The sequence below is a fragment of the Neoarius graeffei genome, chromosome 4 (genome assembly GCF_027579695.1).
Source record: "Neoarius graeffei isolate fNeoGra1 chromosome 4, fNeoGra1.pri, whole genome shotgun sequence".
NCBI lineage: Eukaryota > Metazoa > Chordata > Actinopteri > Siluriformes > Ariidae > Neoarius > Neoarius graeffei.
The window spans coordinates 82,026,525-82,048,386 of NC_083572.1; the positions used below are offsets into that span (position 1 = coordinate 82,026,525).

The following is a 21,862-nucleotide window of genomic DNA, read 5'->3' on the forward strand; positions in this document are numbered from 1 at the left end:
TCCCCTTTAAAGGAACCAAACTCAGTCCTCTTTAATGCCCCTTTTCCACCAAAGCAGTTCCAGGGCTGGTTCGGGGCCAGTGCTTAGTTTGGAACCAGGTTTTCTGTTTCCATTGACAAAGAACTGGCTCTGGGGCCAGAAAAACCGGTTCCAGGCTAGCACCAACTCTCTGCTGGGCCAGAGGAAAGAACCGCTTACGTCAGCGGGGGGGCGGAGTTGTTAAGACCAACAACAATAACAAGACCCCGAAAGATCGCCATTTTTAAGCAGCGAGAAGCCGCAGCTGTACAAACGCGAAGTCATCCATTATTATTGTTGTTGTTGCTGCTGCTTCTTCCGTGTTGTTTTTGCTTCGATATTCGCGCCAAGGTTTAAGCAAACGTAGCGACGTAACTGACGTATACAGCGACGTAATGACGTATACAGCAACGTAATGACGTGGCACCGCGAGCAATGGAAAAGCAAACTGGTTCTCAGCTGGCTCGCAAGTTGAACGAGTTGTGAACCAGCACCGGCTCCGAACCAGCCCTGGAACTGATTTGGTGGAAAAGGGGTGTAAGTGGACCAAAAAGTGAATCAACAGAAAAAGAACTCAGTTCTTTTTGTGTTCACACTGTGAATTTATTACAAAGAGGACTGGGTTCTCTTTCTGGTCCAGTTAAGCTTTGATGGGGCCCCAGTCCTCTTTCTGTTCACACCAGGTCCTCTAGAGCCCTTAGACCCCCAGTGCATGGAATTCTGGGTAATTTTCTCTTGAATCAAAATGTCTGCTGCCATGCTTGCCCTGCTGTATTCTTTGATCAAAATAGTGCGGATTAAGGAAAATAAATTTATTCCAGCGGCTGTGGTAAGTTCCAAAAGGAAGTTGAGTTTCCCTGCTACAGTCACGTGACCAACTACGGCAAACGAAGAAGGTTAAACTACAGTGAAAAAGGCGAAGTGAACCCGGTGCGCTTTTTGTTCACAATGCGCAGATTAAGCGAAACGTACCGTTGATTTTTGGCGAACCGTACTGAGACCACCTCCTGAGGTGGTCTCAGTTCGGTTTGCTTTAAAGGGGTCTGGGTACGGTTGGAGTGTTCACATATGCGCAAAAAATGCTGAGTCATCGATCTGAGTTCGGTTAGATGGCTGAAAGGGACCAAGTGTGAAAACACCCTTAAACAGTCCCCTGCTTAAGACAAATCAGTAGCTCAGGCACCCAGGAAAAGCAGATTCCATGGCTGGGCTACGTGCTTTTAATTTCTAGTAGACAAGTAGTTTCAACAACCAGAATAAGGCTAAACTAAAACATCAGACTGGGCAGCACACTGCATACAGCTCCCATCGCCTGGTAGATTAGCTAATTAATTCATGCTTGTCCACTCCCTGATCAATCTGTTCATCCAAATAATCCTGACTCATCTTGGACATGTAATGCCCACTGAGCTGGTACATCGAAGCCAAAGCAGAATACTGTACACAAGCCTTGAGCTGAGCTTTGAAAATCTCAAATTAACTTGAAAAAACACAATGAAAATGAAAATGTGGCCTGCTGCTTCAGTGCGACTTCAGTTGGTAAAAATCATTTTTAGTATCTACTTCAAAAGTTAACAGGACTGTAAGTAAAGTTTGCGCAGTTGCTAAATGTGACTTGTTGGCAGTACAGACACTTGTTTTGACCGTAAGTTACGATCAGAGATTAAGAAGATATGAAAAGTACATATCCTTCTACCCAACTGAAAAAAAAAAAAGCCTGACAGCACCGCCAGATGGGGGAGGGGGAAAAAACCCAAAAAAAACCAAACAACAACCCAGGTTTCATGATACATACCAAGTTTCTTTGGTTTTTCTAAAGCAGTACAGTTTATAATCAGATTCTTCCCATTTCATCACCAGCTGTATACAAATACAGGGCTAAAAATGTCCTCGATTAGATCTCAAAATAAATGAAATGGTACAGACATGCAGACACAGCAGGGCAGGATACGACCTTGTATGGCAGATATTTCAAGAGGAAGACTGTGTGAATGATCATCCCACACTTTGAAATGATCCACACCGATGTGTGCACATCACAGGAAAATACCACACCCTGAAGGAATGAATTTCTGCTGAATAGCAACACTTTAACTGACCTATAGCGAGTTATGTACTCCTGGTCATGTGATGAACACATGCCGTCATACCATCATGTAACACATCTGTCAGTTTTGCTCATACAATTACACACACACACTTATTTTCCCTTCACATTATCAGTATTTTGTTTAACAACTCCACGAACTATTCTTCACTTGTTTACTCAAAACGCTAGCACAATGGCCCTTGAGGACTAAAAATACAAAAATAATGCACTTTAAAAGATAAATAACTAAACACTAAATCAGGGGTCACCAAACTTTTTTCTCTGGGGGCCACACTGTCGTTCCTGACTGTGATGGGGGCCGGGGTCGGGTCAGCTATATCACATAGAATTGTATGACCCAGACAAATATGACCACCAGCAGGCCTCATTGTGTAGTAAAGATTACTAGCCTGGCACGGCCATCTCCACTACTATATCCACACTACTATATCAACACTTGATTCCTGGCACATATTTGTTTATCTTTACTACTGGTTTGCAAAAGTAGTAATCGAGTCTTCACACTTTGTTTTAATTTGAAATACCACTGATATTCCATTTATTTATTTTCTAATAAAAATAATATCAAAGCTGTCAAGGTAAGAAACATCTGCCTATTTGAGGTGATTGACACTGGCAAAGGTGAGTGGAAAATTATAAATTGTAGGTAAGCCTGTTGATATTATTAATAATATAAATAATAATTGTATGCAGCACTTAATAAAGGTCAAATAAATAGGCCTATAAAATAAATACATTTTAAAAAACAGTGAAATTATAATATGAGCAATAGATCAATAGATCACAGCAGTTGTGCTGTGTCCTGCACGTCATTGCTCTCATCCATGGCCAAAGCAAAAAACTCGAATTCTGACGCTCTCTCATTCAGCTGGTCATACACGTTGTCCCCCAAATCTTCGGTTCGCCTGGTCATAGTAGGTGCAGAGAGACTCACCGCGTCGAGCGCATCCTTCTTGTCGGGACACACCTCCTCGGCCACAGCAAGCATGCATACTTTAACAAAGTCCCCATCAGTAAACGGCTTTCCATGGGTAGCTAGTAGGTGAGCTACCTTATAGCGAGCTCGGACAGCAGCCTGGTTGATCAGGGTTTGGGGAAGGAATACATTCTGTTGTGCAGCCAGTCCGCATTTCATCCTCCGAATCCTATCTTCTCTTGTTTGCCCTCGCAAACTAGCATACTCTTTGTGGTGGGTTTCATAGTGACGATGCAGATTATATTCTTTGAAAACCGGCACACTTTCTTTACATACAAGACAAACTGCATGGTCCTTATACTGAACGAAAAAATAATCGGTGGTCCACTGTTCTTTAAAAACTCTGCACTCTCTGTCAACTTTTCGCTTACCGCTAGCCATTTTGCTGTCCTGAACACTGACAGTTCTCTGCGCGTGCGCTGCCTGTCACTGCTTGATCGCGAGCATATGACAAAAATTCAGAAAATATGAATAGTTCATTTTATAACTAAATATCAATTTTAATTGATAAAATCAACAAAATACAAGATGCAGACATGTTATTATTTGCCAAAAAGCAATTAAAAAAAAATAGGCCATGACCACTTTTGGGGATTGCCTCATAGGGCCGGTTCAAGTGATGGGGGGCAGAGGGGCTGGGGGGCCGGTCAAAGGGGGGTGGCGGGCCGGATCTGGCCCGCGGGCCGTAGTTTGGTGACCCCTGCACTAAATAAAATTAGAAAGGCATTCGGTAGAGTTCATACCTCCGCCAAGCCACATAACATCAAAAGCAAATAACTTGACCCTAGGACAATACCAAAGCTGTATACCAAATTTCATCAAAATATGTTCACTGCTTGCTGAGTTACATTAGGAACAGACCCCCCCACCCCCAAATAAATAAATAAAATCATCATCATCCTGGATCCACATCCATACCCAAATTTGCATCAAAATCTAAATCAACTGTTCCTTGGCCCATAGCTCACCTTTCCTCAAAACTTCATTAAAATCTGTTCACTACTTTGAGTTACTTTGGGAACAGACAAACACAGAGGTGAAAATATAACCTCCTCCAACAAAGTTGGTGTAGGTAAAAAGAAGTCAAAGGACAGGACATCCATCCATGACTTTCTACAACTAAGATGTCTAACTGTGGCCAGGTTCCCAACACAGACTATCACAGGTATAGAGCCATAAAAAAAAAAAAAAAAAAATTTCACAAACAAAATTCAAAACTATTGGCACACACCTACTCATCAGTTATCCCACGACGATGATGAAAAGAAAAAGAACTAGACAGAGACTGACTAAAGTCACAGTAATTTGCGCTAGCTGTTACAAACCGGGATGTCTGGTCACCGTACCCTATAGATCCAGAAAGGTAAGAGAATGACAGTGAGGAAAAGTTGTACCCTGCTGCCCCGAAAAAAAACAAAACTCATGAAATTTGACAGTTAAGTGATTGAAAGCAGTCACGTTTTTCATGGATCAGTGATCCGGATCAACACCAAAAGTCATAGCAACGTAATTCAGCCAAGAGGTATTCTGCATGTGAAATTTGGTAATGACTGGTTGAAAACTGAGGGAGAAATAGTGTCTTTTTTTCCCTTAAGTTAGGAGAATAAAGTAGAAAGATCCCGAGTCAGAGTAAGAATTTGCACCAACGCTGCTAGCGCAAATTAAAAATCACGGTCAGTATTTAGCATGGGCGGCACGGTGGTGTAGTGGTTAGCACTGTCGCCTCACAGCAAGAAGGTCCTGGGTTCGAGCCCCGGGGCCGGCGAGGGCCTTTCTGTGTGGAGTTTGCATGTTCTCCCCGTGTCCGCGTGGGTTTCCTCCGGGTGCTCCGGTTTCCCCCACAGTCCAAAGACATGCAGGTTAGGTTAACTGGTGACTCTAAATTGACCGTAGGTGTGAATGTGAATGGTTGTCTGTGTCTATGTGTCAGCCCTGTGATGACCTGGCGACTTGTCCAGGGTGTACCCCGCCTTTCGCCCGTAGTCAGCTGGGATAGGCTCCAGCTTGCCTGCGACCCTGTAGAAGGATAAAGCGGCTAGAGATATGAGATGAGATGAGTATTTAGCATACATCTCATGGGGCTGGGCATTTCTTAAAAAGCAAGCACAGCAAGTTACGAAACAAAAACAGCTGGATATCAGCTGGATGGAGACCCTCCAGCACACACACTGGTTCAGTAAACAACCATGAGATATTTTACATCAACTTCCTCTGACGAAGATAGTGCTGTCTAGTTCTGACGAAGTAGTGCTGAGTTTTAACTTTTAACTAAACGAACAACAGAAAATGATTTACACGTCCCTGGCAGTCCTGTCAAAACTAACTCTAGCTAAACGGCTCCCGAATGCTTCAGCTGTTTCATGAAAATCAAAGTCCAGCATATTATTATCTGCTCAAAGGAATTGCATGCTTACCTAAAGAGCACCACCTTCTTCAGTCGGACACTCCAACAGTAATTCCATCAAAGCTGAAGCGCAAAAGAGTTGCATAAAATAAAACAGGTTTGAGAGTTTAACAAGTCACGTTCAATCCACGACGTGTACGCCGAGTATTCAGCCCATCAAACACCTTACTGCCTTTCAGCTGAGATTGTCACAGTGTCACATGGGATCAAAGTGCACACACAGCGAGCAACCCAAGACGGGCAGAGTTGATCAGACGATGTGCACGACTATCAGCATTGGCATTACAGCTGAAGCGACTCTGAATCTGGAATTAACCTGGCAGAAGAAAGCCCCGTGTGACGTCTGCGGTGTTACCAGTTAACATACGCACGCATGCACATCATGCCGGTAACCCCAGGGGAAGTGTCTCTTTTCAGATCGCAGCCACTTTCTCATATGCAAGAAGCACTTGTGTGAATCCAGAGTGAACCAGCTTTCATTTCCGGACTGCTAGTGAAAACTATACACGCTGAGCTTCCTGGTTGTAAAACCCACTGAGGACACAACAGTACTTGGCCACTGAACCCCGAGAAACGACGGACCTTTCTTCGAGTGCGATTTACTGCTCCCTGTACACTACTGACAAAGGACAGAGCAAGAGACGGGGAGAAAGATAGTGCAAGAGGTGGGGCTTAGACAGGAAGCAAAACAGAGAGCAAAGTGCAGTTCGAAGGAGAACTAAAGGAAAGGAAGATGTATTAAGCAATTAGCAAGACGTCTAAAATCAGCTTGTGTTTAGATGTACACCACAGATCTGTGGAACATCAAGAGACAATAGCAATAATACATTTCATTACATCACAATCCACTTTGAGATATCACGGCTATTGCCAGCATTTTTAAAACAATTACAAACTGACTGGAAGCAGATGATAAGCTTCAGTTTTATTGAATGCAACACTCCTGCTGCTTTTTAGTAAACCTGGATATAAATCAACTGCAGGATTATTGCAAAGCGTGTCAATTTGAGGTTTGCAGGAGGCGGCAGCATTTTCATTTTCACTAAACCTCCAAATCTAAACTTACACCCCACCTCCAGAATACAGAAAAGCAACTACGGAGCAGATGAGCTGGCAAAAATAGCACACGATTTTATTTTAGGTTCACTCACGAGCCACAATCACAAATCACCACAATTATTTTATGACCATTTTGCTTCTCTGTTGATGAAACTCGAGCTCTATAAAGAAACATAACCGCAAAGAAGAGCGAGCCCAATTAAGCACTTCAAAACAAAATGGTTATTAATAAACACTCAAAAATAAAATCAAGCATGGCTGACATAGGCGGCACGGTGGTGTAGTGGTTAGCGCTGTCGCCTCACAGCAAGAAGGTCCGGGTTCGAGCCCCGTGGCCGGCGAGGGCCTTTCTGTGCGGAGTTTGCATGTTCTCCCCGTGTCCGCGTGGGTTTCCTCCGGGTGCTCCGGTTTCCCTCACAGTCCAAAGACATGCAGGTTAGGTTAACTGGTGACTCTAAATTGACCGTAGGTGTGAATGTGAATGATTGTCTGTGTCTATGACTACGTTTACATGCACATCCAAATCGAGCTGCTGTCGGTAATCGAGCTGAAGGTCCCAGCAGGGTGCCAGAGAAATCCAATCGTACATGCACAGAACTGAAATCGGGCTATTGTGTGAGGTGCACTGTGCACCCGAGCCACAGGTGGCGCAACACACCCCATCGTGTTGGTACACTTCCGGTTATCGTCATGAAGAGCTATTCAAGAGTGTAAACAAAGTTATCAGTTCCGTGTTCTCCATTGCGCGTTTTTCTCCCGTCCATGAATTTTAATATATTCAACTCCTTAAGCTGAATGAGCATGAAGTCTGTCTCCTCATTGCTCCAGAAGTGCACGTTTCTGCTTGCCTGTGGCAGTGGGGGCGTGGTCAAGCGCCGGTCTGTGACAGGAGGGCGGAGCCAGGGAAGGTGAGTGGCAGAATCACTACACCTGACGGTAATTAACCTGTGTTTGTGTGTCTTCCCAGTAACCACGCCCTATTTAAGGAGGCAGAGGGAGAGCAGAGGGGAAAGCTCATCCCGGGACTAGAACACAGCGCGCGTGTGTGTGTGTGTGTGTGTGTGTGTTTTTCTCTCAAGAATAAAAGTAGGCTGTTAAACTGAAAAGTCTGACAATAAAAAGCCTATTAGTACCAGAAGCTTTGTCCTGCCGTCCTCTGTGCTCCACCCACACTTCAGAGAGCTCTACATCGCCATTTTCTCTTCTTCGTTTGTTCCTCCTGACCTCTTCTGCTGCTCGCTACTACTGTTGTCATGCCGACTGAGGCTGTTGTGTTTCCCGCTTGTGGTCTCGTCACTCGTCACTTCCGGAAGTAGCTCGACAACTAGCTCGATAGGGTATACATGCACAAAGTAGCTCGGCAGAAATCGCATAAACTAGGTCGTGTAGCTCGATTGCGAGAAATCAAGTTCGGTTCAATTTCAGCTGAATTAAGGTGTATACATGGCATTTTGAACTTCGATTTCAGTCGAGCAACGGCAGAAATTCGATTCTCTCTATGTGCATGTAAACGTAGTGTATGTGTCAGCCCTGTGATGACCTGGTGACTTGTCCAGGGTGTACCCCGCCTTTCGCCCGTAGTCAGCTGGGATAGGCTCCAGCTTGCCTGCGACCCTGTAGAACAGGATAAAGCGGCTACAGATAATGAGATGAGATGGCTGACATATTTAAAAATGTTAAATAAAACTTACAATATCACATCACCTCTACCAATATCTTCAGTATGCACCAAAACAGTCAGTCAGTCACGGCGTAGCCCACTCCGGCCCCGTCTAGTCCAGAAGGAATGATCTAAAGTGGGCCACCTTGCGCAATAAATCTTGCACACTATATACAGAAGCCATATACATCCTAGGAATACCTACTTATTTGCCAGAAAGAATCCAACACGGCGAGGAATCGACCAAGAAGTAGTGATTTTTGTTGAACTGCTCATTAAGGCTTAATTAGTCCATAATTTCATTAATAATTGTAATTAAGTAAATCTGAGTAGACGTTATATGCATCCTAGGTACCCCTACCTTCATACCAGAAAGAATCAAAATTGGTGAAGAATTGAGAGAGAAGAAGCGATTTTCGTGAAACGTAGACGACGCCGGACATCACGTGATGGCATAAGCTCATCAGCCAGATGAGCTAATAAATGGAAAAATGATTGACCAGTGAGCAAATTGGTGTTTCAATACTGAAGAGATTAGTTGAGTCGGTCTCCATTTTAAAAACGCAATTCGTATTTCATTGTTTTGGTTTTTATTGCACTTCTCCCGGTATTCAGAGTACAGCTGAGGAATGGTGGTGTTAGTGAAATAGTTGCGACTCAAGACGTCATAATGAGGAACAAGTCTTTTTAAAAAAAGTCACTTAATAGCAGAGCTCCCTACGCGTAAAGTGCACGGGTCAGAGCGCCATACTTAAGAGAATACGGGAATGCATCGACCTGATTTTTGATGCCGATTGACCGTACGATGTCCGTCCATACGTACGAATGCGTACCACCACAGGGAACCCCATCGTTAGTTCAAGGCAACGTATCCCAAACACTCGACCTCCAGACAGCAAAATGTGCATATTTATTTACATCGGAGCTGCATTGTGCGTTTGTGGATTTAGAGATGGTATTAGGGTTGGGCGGTATTACGGTAAGAAGGTATCCCGAGGTATCCAGAAGTACCAACGGTATCGGTCTCATTACCGTCATTTTAAAAAAATATATAATATGTAAATAAATATGGAGTACTTGAGGTCATAATATAAAATAATAAATTGAAGATCATCCCGAATAACTGTGTGATCGTATTTTCACTAATTCTATCAATTTCCTAAAGAAGTTCTCATCGCGTGCAGGGTTGTTTATGTCGTTACCATGGCAACCCTGCGTGACATTTGGAGTCTGACAGAAAGCCTCGCAAGAGACTGAGACCGGGGGTGTCATGGCTCAGATGGCTAAGGCACCGTACCATAAATCCGGGGACCCGGGTTCGATTCCGACCCGAGGTTATTTCCCGATCCTGTCTCTCTCTCTCCCCCGCTCATTTCCTGTCTCTCTATACTGTCCTACCTAAAAAAAAAAAAAAAAAAAAAAAAGAGACTGAGACCGCGGTTGAAAGATGGCAAGTCAAGATAACGAGTTAGTGGCAAAAAAAAAACAAAACACAACATCGGCAGTGTGGCAGCATTTTGGTTTCAAACCAAACGAAAAATCTAATATGTCCCCTAAGGCACACCATAGCCTGGGGTACTCCACTTCCACGAGATCTCTCCAATGAGTTGTGTTTTGAGTAGGTTACATGAGTAACAACAAGGTAAAATAATATAACGTATGACATTTGGGATGTGGGTAATAAACGTTTGAAATGTCATCTACTGAAGAAACGGAAGAAAACATCGTAGCGTAAACTGTTAGGTTTCTGGTGGGAATTAGCAATGCGCTTGCTATCTTTGTTGGGTGTGTTAAACCGTATGGATTTAAGTGGAATAATTGTAAGGAGTTATGTGATCAAGACAACGTTTTAAGCAAGGTAAGGCCATTTGATTATTAATTTCCCCGCCATGGCATGACGTGGGCTCATATGATTTTGCCTTGTGCAGCTATCACGCATTTGAATTAGGTTCGCCTCATTTGCGCTGAAGAATATGGTTTATCGCGCAGTCTAAATGGACTTGGGTGTTGGTTGATCCTTTTTCTTTTTTTATTTCCCATGCTTGAAAGGGTATGATCCTGCTCATCGTGTACTTTTTTTTGATGGAGTAGGTGAAATAGTGCTGCAAATGGCGTTTCAACGCAGACATGTGTAAACGACAGTTGAATGCTATTTTCAAGATGAAGGAAGAGTTGCGTGATGCTTTGAAATGTCTCTTAATCCATTCATCAATGCACAAAATTCGCTTTGCTGCTTAATCCATACCACAATGCACACAATTCGCTATGCTGCTTTTAAATAGTACATTTGAGGCATAGGCGCACGTTACACAGTAGGCCGAAACAAAATATTTTTTTCTCGGTAATACCGTATACCCCGGGAAAACACAGAGACAGTTTAAAGGTATCAAAATTTGGATACCGCCCAACCCTAGATGGTATACGACTGGGTGCCAAGAGAGGAGTTGTGGTACTGCATGAGGAAATCGGAAGTGACGGACAAGCGTGCGAGATTGGCGCAGGATATGTATGAGGACAGTGTGACAGCAATGAAAATGACGGAGGCATTTAAGGTGGATGTTGGATCACACCAGGGCTCGGGCCCCGAGGCCTTTCTTGCTTGCAATGGTAATGGACAAGTTGACAGACATCAGGCAAGAGGCTCCATGAACAAGGATGGCTGCAGATTGTGATATGTACTGAAAACAGGGAACCACTGGAAGAAAACTTATGGCCCTTTTCCACTACCCTTTTTCAGCTCACTTCAGCTCGCTTCAGCTCACTTCAGCCCGACACGGTTCGCGTTTCGACTACCAAAAACCAGCACGACTCAGCTCGTTTCAGCCCTGCTTAGCCCCTAAAACTCGCACCGTTTTGGAGTGGGGCTGAAGCGAGCCAAACCGTGCCGAGTGAGGCTGGGGGCGTGAGCAGACACTCCCCTGTGCACTGATTGGTGAGGAGGAGTGTCCTCACATGCCCACACACGCCCCGCGAGCACGCTGGGATCTGTCAACACCGCAAACCCGGAAGAAGAATAATTACGAATTACGAGAATTTCTGAAGCCTTATGCGCCTCGCCTCATCTATACGCTCTTGCCAGTATCTGTTGGCCACAGCACCAAGACCAGCAACACTAACGACTCCATGTCCTCCATGTTTATTGTTTACTATTCGGGTCGTGAGACTACCGCTTAAAAGATCACTGAATCAGTGACATACAGAGCATCGTGGACGAGTTCGCGGAGCGCAAGGCTCGTCGTATGCCCTTCAAATAATGCGCGCAGTAGGCTATTGATGTTTTATTATGAGCCATGTACAGTATGTCGCCTAATGTTTTTTTGTTTCTGAGTTACATGTTCGTTTGAAGGACTTAATGTACAAAATAACATAGTTGCACCCCGTAGTGTTGAAATTGGTAAACACAGTGCATTCAGTGAGGTTTGCACCGCCCTCCTTTTATTTCTGACTCTTCCTGTCACCGTTGCAACCTCTGAGCGCTCATTCGTATGCCCTTCAAATAATGTGCGCAGTATAGGCTATTGATGTTTTATTATGAGCCATGTACAGTATCCTAATGTTTTTTGTTTCTGAGTTACATGTTTGTTTGAAGGACTTGATGTACTAAATAACATAGTTGCACCCGGTAGTGTTGAAATTGGTAAACACCGCAGTTGCGGACATTTTGTAGCCTAAAATGATGTTATGATAAGCTTTAATAAAGGGCCCGGTCATTTGCCCCGCCCCCGGCCCGGCTCTGACTTGTTCCGCCACTGTCACTGATGTCACTGTTTGCGCTGCTTAACGACATCACGTGACGTCCACCCACTTTCGCTAACTCCACCCAATGTGTCCACCCACTTCCAGCCAGCACGGTTCAGCGCGGTTGTAGTCGAAATGCAACTCCAACAGCCCCGCTCAGCCCGACTCAGCTCGGCACGGCACGGCACGGCTCAGCCGCGTTTGTAGTGGAAAAGCGGCATTAGAGACATGGAGGTATGCATTAGAGAGAAGAGGAATGAAGGTCAGTAGGAGCAAGATGGAGTACATGTGCGTGAATGAGGGTGAGGACAGTGGAATGGTGCAGCTACAAGGAACAGAGGTGGTCAAAGCCAACGAGTTCTCAGTGTGAAATTAATGCTACAGTCAGGAACTCGGAACAACATTTTTGTAGCATTTAAGCTACAAAGTAGGAAAAAAAAAAAACATGGACACATCCATGAAAGTGTTTTGCTAGCATGTTAACATGCTCGCCAAAAACAGCAAACTGTAGTCAGTATTATAGCTTAAACCATCGTCCTGTGCTGACTGTTGAAAGTAAATAGTGCTAAAAACTCAACGTTGTGAATGGATATTTTATTTCCTGTTGACCTGTGTGAACAGCCAAGCAACATGACATCATATGATGAACTTGGGGTTGATGAGACTTTCCAAGCAGATGCCGCCACGAACAATCACCAAACTCCTTCAAATACTCTTTAATATGCCTCTATTGATTATAGTGCACCATTATGACTCGGCAGTTTTAGTACTGTACCACAATACATATTCAGTTTAGCATTTTTAGTCAAATCAGAACTCCAGTTCTATGCAATTTGAAGTTTCCTAAACTGTGGGTGGGGTGACAGCAAAATTACTCATGATGATTTCAGAGCAAGCCCAAATTTTCAGCAGGATGTACACTACCATTCAAAAGTTTGGGGTCACCCAGACAGTTTTGTGTTTTCCATGAAAAGTCACACTTTTATTTACCACCATAAATTGTAAAATGAATAGAAAATATAGTCAAGACATTTTTCTGGTCATTTTGAGCATTTAATCGACCCCACAAACGTGATGCTCCAGAAACTCAACCTGCTCAAAGGAAGGTCACGCTACATCCACACGACAATGGCAACGAGATTTTTTTTTTTTTTAAATATCACGTCCACATGGGCAACGGATCAGTAAAATATCAGGTTCATACGGCAACGCAACGCTTGCTGAAAACGATGCAATACACATGCCACACCACTACGTGCGCTGTAAGACGGTCCCATCGGAGACACCAGAACAATAGAAGTAGACGCATGCGCATAACTGTGCATGCGCACAGTGACTATCCCTGTCACTGTCACACGCACACACGTTCTCACTCCCTATCCTATGGATATAGTCCCTTTAAATCACGTGCTCGTTTTTTGAATGGAGACGCGGAAAGAGGAATGAATGGGGGTAGATGGAAGCCGGTACGCCAACATTCTGATATCCTCCAGAATTCTTTAATGGTCCGGAATAAACATCTGAAGAGGTGAGATTGCTCCTTTTTTTTTTTTTACCTATTTTTGCTGGCGGGATTGACTCTGCCCTAAGGGCTATTCTCTCACCCTCTCTCACTTTGCACCATTACACAATAAATATTCACAGTGAAAATATTTTGTAAGCGCATTTCATGAACCAAGTTATAGGATTTGTTGACAACTCGCATCGAGTTCGTTACACTTCTACCCGGCGTGAAGCACGTGGTTGTGACGTCATCGTAAACAAATCCGTTCTACTCATCCAGACGACTTCGCAACGGCTCCATTGCCAGATTTTTTCACTCTGGAACTCGTTCTCAAAAGATTTTGTTTTGGGGCACCCAAAACACCGGTGCCGTGTGGACACCACACCGAAACGATAAACAATTTTATCATCAGATTCACCTGAATCCGTTGTCGTGTGGACAGGGCCTCAGTTTTATAGCTTCTCTAAAGAGCTAAACTGTTTTCAGCTGTGCTAACATGATTGTACAAGGGTTTTCTAATCATCCATTAGCCTTCTGAGGCAATGAGCAAACACATTGTACCATTAGAACACTGGAGTGAGAGTTGCTGGAAATGGGCCTCTATACACCTATGGAGATATTGCACCAAAAACCAGACATTTGCAGCTAGAATAGTCATTTACCACATTAGCAATGTATAGAGGGGATTTCTGATTAGTTTAAAGCAGGGGTTTTCAAAGTGTGGGAGAGTCAGCCCCCCCTCGGAGAGCAAATAAACAACAGCGCCCCCCCCTTACAATTTTTGTTGTTGCTATACTTAATGTTCCATTCGTATTTTTAAAAAATGGTTGTTGTACAAATTATTTTTTTCTTTTTCACATTTTAAACATCTGTGCTTTTTAAAACATCTTGTTTTACAAATTTTAAACATCCCATAGCATCGTTAGCTAGCACCTCCTGGCAGACACGCACTGTGGCAGTGGAGCATCTTCAGATCCAGTCCATGAAAATCCAAACTTTAAATAATCGTGGTCATACTTCCTTCTTTTTCCAGTCCCCCAGGATTCCGCGGGCCTTTTTTGTGATTGTTGCGGGCTAAAATGTCTGATGTTGCGGGGGTTTCCAAAAAAATTGCGATGAAAGTTGCGGTGTTTTTTAGGTTTTTGTTGCGATTACATTGCGGGAGGAAGTGAAAGTTGCGAGAAATTGTTGCGATTTTCTCTTTTTGTGATTAAAACTGAGTGATATGTTAAATATTAAGTTATCACTGAAAAACTATTGATTAAAAAAACAAAAAGAGAAATGGTCCTATAAACAACTTTACCAATATAAAAGATTACCAGGACTACAAAAATGCAGAAAAATAGGCTTTACTTATCCAAATGCACCTGTTGGTTCAAAAGTTAAAGTGCATAGAACCTCACAGCACAACATGAAGTTACCTTAAAATATAATATAAAATGCCTCAGCTTTTATGTAAGAAAAAACCCTATTAATACTAGTGCTGTGTGCAGGCAGTCTCTCCTGAAGACTAAATTAAACAATAATTATAAGCTAATAAAATAAATGGCTCAGGCTTCATAGAAGAAAAAAAACAATTTGAACAGAATCTCACAGTATGATGCTGAAGCTGCCTAAACAATGGAAAATAAAATATCATTTTGGCAAAAATGTTGGCATCCATTAACTTCTTGTATTAAGTTAAAAAAAAATAAAGTGCACAGTCCTTCACTGTAAACATAACACACTCAGTGTTGCCAGATACTGCTGACGTTTTCCAGTCCAAAATATGTTCAAAACCCGCCAAAATGCACTTGAAATCGCCCAATCTGGCAACACGACGCGCATGCTGCTTCTCTTGAACACACGGAAGTAAGGCGGAAGGTAGTTTGTCGACGTCACCTCAAGACGACGCCAACGATTGGTCAAACTTGCGGGAAAGTTGCGGTGATTGGATATAATTGCAACACCGCCCTGAATTCGCGGGGATTGGTTGAATTTGCAAATCACAACATCCTGGAGGCTCTGTTTTTTTGCTTGGCCCAGACTTTGTCTCCTCACTCACTGTAGCTTTAGGTACTAAAAACCAATCCATTTTGTCTCTCACGTTGCGCCCCCCCGAAGAACTCTGGCGCCCCCCGGGGGGCGCGCCCCACACTTTGAAAAGCCCTGGTTTAAAGTGATCTTCATTGAAAAGAACCGTGCTTTTCTTTCAAAAATAAGGACATTTCAAAGTGACCCCAAACTTTTGAACGGTAGTGTATGTACAGTTGTAAATACTTCAACAAAAGCAGTTTGGTTAAAAGGAACATATGCATGTGAATCAGAGTGGAGTAATTAAATTACGATATGTTAAATCAGTATCACAGTTGAAAGGGAGTATTTATGTCTCCCTGCCCCCCTTTATGACCCTCATAGCCTCAGCACCACAGCTGTTCCAGAGCTTGTCTAGAGTGCATTTGCACAGCTGTTTTGGGAGTGCATGCACACGGACTTCAATAGTACACCTAATGCTTTGTAAAGCAGGAGTATGGTTTCTTGCATTAGGGGGAAAAAAATTGATGTTGGTATTTCAGGTTACTGGGCTTAAAAAGGCCAAGCTGAACTTGTATAAACATTTTCATTATTCAACTAGGCACACTCACAAGCATTAAGTATATTTACATAATCCTACATTGACATGATGTATAAATGATCTTGTAACATGGCTAGCTTGAACACTAAAATCACAGCACATGACCGGGGAAAACAAGCTTAGCTCAGCACTTCTTACAACATGGCTGGCATGATAAACTAGGGGAACCAAAACACACTTGTGGGAACTACCCGTTTCAGACAGACGCAGTGTTGAGTAGTACATCATGCAACAATAACACAAATTTATGATTATTCAAAATCGATGAAATTTTAAAAAATGAATCGCGGTTTTTAAATCAGGCTGCATAATCTTAGTTTTTCCTAACGGGAATGCAAGTGACTTCACCCTTGGCTGAAGTAACATGGCTCTAATGCCATGAAAAAAAAAAACAGATCTAAAACGGAAAACAGCTGTTGTGCAATTGACTGTACAAATAGATTCAACAAGAAATCAACTCTCTTTTTAGAGACCGCTGAAAGCTAAAGAAAAGAGAAGGAAATGAAGTAATATAAAAATGTTCATAATTTATTAAGAAAAGGCCTATTTGTTATTAACTTTTTTCCATTTTTAATAAAAAGGATCATCATATGACCCATACAGACCCACACATGTGCTCTTAATAAAACCATTGGGAAAAGTCACATGACTGGGCAGATACGGATTTTTGAATACACTCTGGAAAAAGCCACATGTGGCCCCGGACCCGTTTCCCTTGCTTCCACGGTTTTCATTTCTGAACAGTTACAGTGGGGCAAAAAAGTATTTAGTCAGTCACAAATTGTGCAAGTTCTCCCACTTAAAAAGATAAGAGGACTGTAATTTTCATCATAGGTATACCTCAACTAGGAAACAAAATGAGAAAAAAAAAATCCAGAAAATCACATTGTCTGATTTTTAAAGAATTTATTTGCAAATTATGGTGGAAAATAAGTATTTGGTCAATAACAAAAGTTCATCTCAATACTTTGTTATATACCCTTTGTTGGCAATGACAGAGGTCAAACGTTTTCTGTAAGTCTTCACAAGGTCTTCACACACTGTTGCTGGTATTTTGGCCCATTCCTCCATGCAGATCTCCTCTAGAGCAGTGATGTTTTGGGGCTGTCACTGGGCAACACGGACTTTCAACTCCCTCCAAAGATTTTCTATGGGGTTGAGATCTGGAGACTGGCTAGGCCACTCCAGGACCTTGAAATGCTTCTTACGAAGCCACTCCTTCGTTGCCCGGGCGGTGTGTTTGGGATCATTGTCATGCTGAAAGACCCAGCCACGTTTCATCTTCAATGCCCTTGCTGATGGAAGGAGGTTTTCACTCAAAATCTCACGATACATGGCCCCATTCATTCTTTCCTTTACACGGATCAGTCGTCCTGGTCCCTTTGCAGAAAAACAGGCCCAAAGCATGATGTTTCCACCCCCATGCTTCACAGTAGGTATGGTGTTCTTTGGATGCAACTCAGCATTCTTTCTCCTCCAAACACAAGTTGAGTTTTTACCAAAAAGTTCTATTTTGGTTTCATCTGACCATATGACATTCTCCCAATCCTCTTCTGGATCATCCAAATGCTCTCTAGCAAACTTCAGACAGGCCTGGACATGTACTGGCTTAAGCAGGGGGACATGTCTGGCACTGCAGGATGAGAGTCCCTGGCGGTGTAGTGTGTTACTGATGGTAGCCTTTGTTACTTTGGTCCCAGCTCTCTGCAGGTCATTCACTAGGTCCCCCCGTGTGGTTCTGGGATTTTTGCTCACCGTTCTTGTGATCATTTTGACCCCCCGGGGTGAGATCTTGTGTGGAGCCCCAGATCGAGGGAGATTATCAGTGGTCTTGTATGTCTTCCGTTTTCTAATAATTGCTCCCACAGTTGATTTCTTCACACCAAGCTGCTTACCTATTGCAGATTCAGTCTTCCCAGCCTGGTGCAGGTCTACAGTTTTGTTTCTGGTGTCCTTTGACAGCTCTTTGGTCTTGGCCATAGTGGAGTTTGGAGTGTGACTGTTTGAGGTTGTGGACAGGTGTCTTTTATACTGATAACGAGTTCAAACAGGTGCCATTAATACAGGTAACGAGTGGAGGACAGAGGAGCCTCTTAAAGAAGTTGTTACAGGTCTGTGAGAGCCAGAAATCTTGCTTGTTTGTAGGTGACCAAATACTTATTTTACCGAGGAATTTACCAATTAATTCATTAAAAATCCTACAATGTGATTTCCTGGATTCTTTCCCCCCATTCTGTCTCTCATAGTTGAAGTGTACCTATGATGAAAATTACAGGCGCCTCTCATCTTTTTAAGTGGGAGAACTTGCACAATTGGTGGCTGACTAACTACTTTTTTGCCCCACTGTATTTGAAAAATGAGCGACACAAGGAAAAGGGTTTTTTCCCCTTTTCTTTTTTTATTTAACAAAAGGAATATTCAAAATTAAAGAATTGAAAAATGTTGCTTATCATGAAAGTTTCTTCATTTAAGTTTTTTCTTCAAAAAAATATCATGGGAAAAATCAGTTTGTGAACTCCATATTGTGAATCGAATCAAGAACTGGGTGAATTGTTACATGCCCAAAAGTGAGAAATGTAGCCACATCATGTCCTCTGTTTATTGCTTAAGTTTTTTTGAGAAAAGGCCAAGCTACACTCATCAGAACTTCATTTCACTGAGGCATCGTTATTCAAAATTTATACAAAAGCAAAAAAAAAAAAAAAAACTTCATTTTTTTTCCATTCATTCATTCGTTAATATAATTGATCCATTTGAAATGTTTATGATCCCATATTACAAGATAAACTTTACTCATCCCTTGGTGGGGAAATTTACATGTTTCAGCAGCTCACAGATAGAAGAGAGTCAGGAATAAACAGTAACAAAAACTAGAGTACAATAAAAGTATTTAAAAAACCTACAGAAAAAAGTAAAAACACACAGGCCATGGATGTAATTTATACAACAAAATAAGAATGGAACTTCAATAAGAGCAGTACTTCAACTGAAGTAGAAATATTGCACTAATAAAATACTAGCAACTGAAATAGAAATATTACAGCAGGTATACTCATCGCACTCAAGTCTATAGAGGCTTTGCACCATCACGTGACCCCATAGCAATGGTAACTACGCCGCCATGACGGGAGCCACGCTTGTAGTGCTTCTTTAAGACAAGTTAGTTGTTATTGATCAGTATGGGAAGACTTTGCTGTGTTTTTGGATGTGTAAATCGTTTTGAACGAAACAAAGACATCAGATTTTTTTTAATTTACCAAAAGTAATTCATCATGGGGGGGGGAATAACTAGAGACATTTCTAAAGGGGGGGGGGGGGGGGGGGGGGGGGGACCGTTCAGCAGGGCTCAGTGTCAAACAGAGGTCAAAAACCTTCATTTCCACAAAAGGTAAGAATTCAATAAATAAATAGAAAAATTAATTTAAATTTCACAACTTCAGCAGGGATGGCAAGGTGGTGTAGTGGTTAGCGCTGTCACCTCACAGCAAGAAGGTCCGGGTTCGAGCCCCGTGGCCGGCGAGGGCCTTTCTGTGTGGAGTTTGCATGTTCTCCCCGTGTCCGCGTGGGTTTCCTCCGGGTGCTCCGGTTTCCCCCACAGTCCAAAGACATGCAGGTTAGGTTAACTGGTGACTCTAAATTGAACCTAGGTGTGAATGTGAATGGTTGTCTGTGTCTATGTGTCAGCCCTGTGATGACCTGGCGACTTGTCCAGGGTGTACCCCGCCTTTCGCCCGTAGTCAGCTGGGATAGGCTCCAGCTTGCCTGCGACCCTGTAGAACAGGATAAAGCAGCTAGAGATAATGAGACGAGACAACTTCAGCAAGATGCACGGCAGAGCCTCACTTTCACCAATACATAAAAAGTGCCTTTACATTTGGGGACCCAGTCATTATGGGAAACACCTGATGCTGATTTGAGCGCCATCAGCACGCGCAAAGAAGGACACCGAGGCTTTGTGAAATATTATCCCGGTCACGTTTGTTTGTAGTCATGTTTATGACTCCACTTTCGGTTTTGTTTTTGTAAATATCACACCTGCTAATAAACACTCTTCCTGCACTTAGACCCGTCTACCGCCGCATACCTTGCAGAATACTTCGTAAAGTCTCTGAAAACAGTGTGCTGAGCGCACTCAAATCAGCATCAGATGTTTCCCGTCACAACTGGATACCAAGCACATGCACAACACCCTCCAAAGGATCCCAGAATGTAAAAATATACCAAGTCTCGATGAAAGCAGTTCTGCAGAGCTGCTGTGTTGTTCATGTTCACTGTATAAGAATGAGCGCCACACTGCAGTCGTGAAACAAATTTTCTTTTTCGTGAGAATTTTTTTTTTTACCTTCGTGGAAATGAAGTGAGCATACCACAGGGTTTTTGACCTCTCTATTTGACACAGAGTCCTGCTAAATGCCCCCCCCCCATTTTTCCCCTTCTATGTTTAGAGAAATCTCTAGTTTCATCCATGATGAATTACTTTTGGTAAATTTAAAAAAAAAAAAAAAAAAAAATCTGATGTTCGTTACGTTCAGAATGATTTGTACATCCCAAAACGCAGCAAAACCTCCCCATACCAATCAGTAAAAAGTAACTTGTCTGAAAGAAGCACTACAAGCGTGCCCCATCATGGCTGCGTAGTTACTGCTGCTATGGAGTCACATGACGGTGCAAAGCCTCTATCGAAACCAAAATTTCCTAAATGTTTTGATTAAACATGCCCCCCCAGTCACCTGATGTAAGAAAATGGCTCTCAATAAATGCAGTCATTTCACATGTAACTAGTCAACAGTTTCCAATATGTATTTACTGGAGTGACTGTTTCTGTGACTGAACCTTATACGCTACTCACTATTATGCATTGACGAAAATAATACTGCGGATGAAATGAATTTAACTGAGTAGCGCTTTAAACAACAGACAGCTTTATAAATATTCAGATGTAGATTTAGATCCCTAATGAGCAAACCAGAGATCACCGTGGCAAAGAAAGCCTCCTGAGACAACATGAGGAAGAAACCTTGAGATGAACCAGACTCAACCAGAAAGCGGTCGTCTTCTGGGTGTTTCCAGATAGTGAGATTATAAATAATCATCATCATCATCATCATCACAGTATACAGTTGAAGGAGTTAAAAAAAAAAAAAAAAGGCTAACCAGTACAAAATGTGTGAAAAGGATGTTCAGTATAAGCATATTGTGCACAAGAGCAACACATGATGATCGCAAGGTAGTCTTTATGATTACAGCAGCAGTTTCTCTCAGAAAGAGATGCTATCTGAGAAGCTGTCTATTTTTCAGTGTTAACACAGTTACGCAATCATATGCAGCACACTGTGCTCGTACTGCTGCAAATCATGGAAATTGGGCAGGAGTGATGGATCAAGTAGTGACAGTGTGTGTGCACGCTGCATTTTCCATAGTCCCTGGTGGAGCTCCTGGGTGGAGGAACAGAGCAGACAGGTCACGATTATAATGTTTGAAGCCACAGTAATAAGGCACCTGCTGCTGATACATTTAGCTATAAATAAATGAGACCGAAATGCAGGGCAATACTGAAGCATAAGTACAGACAGATGACACTGCACATTGGCAAACGGTCACATGAACAAAGCCTGTGATTAAAGTTCGGTAGTTGATGTTCTGCATGGCCCCCCCAACTATATATCAAGCCCTGTGCAGAAAAACAGGAAACACTAGGTGAAGGTATTAGAAATACACCCTGAGTCTGACCCCGTTTCCAAAGCCAAGGGCACGGTGAGATATTGTCCAGCTCTGATAA

General features: G+C 42.8%; 1 protein-coding gene across 6 annotated transcripts in view; it reads right to left on the bottom strand.

The window, feature by feature from the left end:
- Positions 1-21,862, bottom strand: part of evi5b (ecotropic viral integration site 5b) — a 183,098-nt gene that overhangs the window by 120,368 nt on the left and 40,868 nt on the right. The window contains exon 2 of one of the 6 annotated variants that reach the window (XM_060919830.1): positions 5,519-5,571. The exons of 4 other annotated variants lie outside the window; for them this stretch is intronic. The gene's annotated coding sequence lies outside the window, so the exon portion shown is untranslated. Of the gene's footprint in view, positions 1-5,518; positions 6,113-21,862 lie in introns of those variants that run through there. One more of the 6 variants, XM_060919829.1, reaches the window with a different exon arrangement.